The 3,300-nt window shown below is 45.5% G+C and overlaps 1 long non-coding RNA gene across 1 annotated transcript; it reads left to right on the forward strand.

Annotated features, from left to right (window-relative positions):
- Positions 1-1,332: 1,332 nt before the first annotated feature.
- LOC137049474 (uncharacterized) lies at positions 1,333-2,312 on the forward strand. The gene is made up of 2 exons (XR_010899618.1): positions 1,333-1,426; positions 1,723-2,312. It is a non-coding gene; the product is annotated as an uncharacterized lncRNA (long non-coding RNA).
- The last annotated feature ends 988 nt before the right edge of the window (positions 2,313-3,300 follow it).

Here is a 3,300-nt window from a genome sequence, read left to right on the forward strand (position 1 = left end):
CGAACTCCGTATGGCGTATCGCGGTTCGAACTCGGGATGGCGTATCGCGGTTCGAACTCCGGATGGCGTATCGCGGTTCGAACCCCGTATGGCGTATCGCGGTGCGAACTCCGGATGGCGTATCGCGGTTCGAACTCCGGATGGCGTATCGCGGTTCGAACTCCGGATGGCGTATCGCGGTTCGAACTCCGGATGGCGTATCGCGGTTCGAACTCCGGATGGCGTATCGCGGTTCGAACTCCGGATGGCGTATCGCGGTTCGAACCCCGGATGGCGTATCGCGGTTCGAACCCCGGATGGCGTATCGCGGTTCGAACCCCGGATGGCGTATCGCGGTTCGAACTCCGTATGGCGTATCGCGGTTCGAACCCCGTATGGCGTATCGCGGTTCGAACTCCGTATGGCGTATCGCGGTTCGAACCCCGGATGGCGTATCGCGGTTCGAACCCCGGATGGCGTATCGCGGTTCGAACCCCGTATGGCGTATCGCGGTTCGAACTCCGGATGGCGTATCGCGGTTCGAACCCCGTATGGCGTATCGCGGTTCGAACCCCGTATGGCGTATCGCGGTTCGAACTCCGTATGGCGTATCGCGGTTCGAACCCCGGATGGCGTATCGCGGTTCGAACCCCGTATGGCGTATCGCGGTTCGAACTCCGTATGGCGTATCGCGGTTCGAACTCCGTATGGCGTATCGCGGTTCGAACCCCGGATGGCGTATCGCGGTTCGAACCCCGTATGGCGTATCGCGGTTCGAACTCCGTATGGCGTATCGCGGTTCGAACTCCGGATGGCGTATCGCGGTTCGAACCCCGGATGGCGTATCGCGGTTCGAACCCCGGATGGCGTATCGCGGTTCGAACCCCGGATGGCGTATCGCGGTTCGAACCCCGGATGGCGTATGGCGGTTCGAACTCCGGATGGCGTATCGCGGTTCGAACCCCGTATGGCGTATCGCGGTTCGAACTCCGGATGGCGTATCGCGGTTCGAACTCCGTATGGCGTATCGCGGTTCGAACCCCGGATGGCGTGGTGGTTTTTCGGTTTGGTTTGAATATCGTTACCCCCCTAATCCTAAAATGAACAAATAAAAGCAAAAAAGAAGTTATCGAGTTTATTATCAACAGAGACTATTCATACAGTCATGCATCATGCATATTATTATTATTATTATTATCATTATTATTATTATTATTGAATGTAATGTATCGGTCATATTACACCAGACAGTAAAGACACTTCATTCTCCCTTCATTCCAAGAAGTGTTTGCATTGCGTTTCTAAGAAAGAAGGTGCAGTTTCAGAGCTTCCTCTTTTCAGGCTCATAAATATCAGATCCGTGAGCGTCAGCGGCACAGCGGATGAGCTCCAGATCAACTCTACCAGACAAACTCTTTCATCACACAAACTCAAGGACAGCTCAAAGGTAAACCTACATCGTCTTCAAATGGAGCCATGTTAGTCCATAAACGATGTCTAATGCATGAATGCATTATCAATGTGATTATTATATGTTGAAGTTTTTCTTATAGTTTGTCTTGTTCTGTGTAACGCTGTGAAAAGCCGACCCGATCTCACGGCGTTTCATAGATATTTTACAGAAAGCTCTTAACGGACTGCCTGTTCTCCCCAGCACTGCTAACTTCTGCTCCACAGCTGGTGTTCACTCTCATCCTCCATGTTTCCTTCCTCATCCTGTTCTTTTCTCCCGTTGTTCCTCAGGATGAGATCTGCAACCCTTCTCCTGCTCCTCTTCACTCTGGGTCTCAGCGATGGTGCCCCCAGTCCATTTAATTATTTCAAGAGAAGACATGTGATTTCATATAATTTCCAAACTGATCAGACCACTGCTTGGGCCAATGAACTTTCACAAAGAGAGTTCTGTGAATCTTCAGCTGAAGTCTTCATCAAGAGTTCACCAAATCCAGTTAAAGCAATTTGTTCAACTGGCACTCAAGTGACTGGGAACCATTTCAAAAGCGCAGGAACCTTCAGAGTGTACAAGGTCAAAGGGCACAAGGGAACCAATGGCAAGTGCATCATTGATTACTGTTATTGGGTCAACGATCGTGTAACTGTGGCCTGTTCACAATATGAACCCGTGCACTATGTGGGACCAACTATTAATCAAGGACAGCTTTGCTTTTAAACGCCATGATCTGCTGGTAGTGCGACTGCAGAACAATATGGGCTTGAAATGATGCTGTGCTAAAACAAATTACCTGTGCATTAAAAATGCTGTCGCATGCATGTTTCAATCTGATCAAATCATTCCACAAAGCAATATAACCTCAATAAAAGCTTCACGCAGAGTTTCCGGTCATCACTGTTCTTTGTTAAATTATATTGATAACCTGTCAGGTATGATTTGGTGCAAAGCATCAAGAACACTTGAACATAATGTCTGGATGTCGTTCATTTCATTAGACCAAACGCCTCAAATGCAAATCTTCTTTAATGTCAAGGCTTTTCATGGCTCAGCTCATGTTGGAGGTTTTTAGTGGATTTAGCCAAGCCAGTGCTATTAACTTCGCAAAGGTGTAGAGATAACATCACAATCTGTTTGTTAGTACTCCTAGTGTCTTTCTGACCGCGACTATAACATCTACAAATTCCTAATAGTTCTTCATCTCTTGAGAGAAAATTATTCATCTCATTTTGAATCAATTTACTGTAGAAGTATTTAACATTGCTGGAAATTGAGGTTACGTCTGGCCACAAACAAATGCCTCCCTCTCTGTTTAATAACTATTATTGTGTACTAGACTTGCAAATCCTCCACATTTATAAAGTTAGTTTTTAGTCGACACTCTTAGTGAGTTTAGAAACAACACTTAATGATTTCCCTTACGAAAATAAACCATGGTTTTACTACAAATAAGACCAAAAAACTGGTTTTAAAGATCTTCATGTGTGTTTCAAAGATAAACAAAGTGTTTTTGCGGGTTAATATTCACAGACACTATTAGTAGGCTATATATGGCGATTTGATTGAACAAACGTTTGATTTATTCATCAAAACCTATCCCGTGCCATTGCGCATTATGCAGCATATTACGTTTTCATGACTGGATTCTGTCTGCGTGGTCGCATCATGGAAACGAATCTTTATGAAAGTTTAATTTAAGTAAGTTTAATTAAAATAAGCGATTTATTTATTTTTTGTTTGTTGTTTGATAAACATTAAAACACAGACAGCAGCGCTGCAGGAATATTATAGTATAATCCTGGGTTATGTAGCAGACATTATACAGCTCAGTGCCTTCACGCAGTTCATTACTAACCATCGGTCTGTTATAT

Source organism: Pseudorasbora parva, chromosome 20, assembly GCF_024679245.1.
Source record: "Pseudorasbora parva isolate DD20220531a chromosome 20, ASM2467924v1, whole genome shotgun sequence".
Lineage (NCBI taxonomy): Eukaryota > Metazoa > Chordata > Actinopteri > Cypriniformes > Gobionidae > Pseudorasbora > Pseudorasbora parva.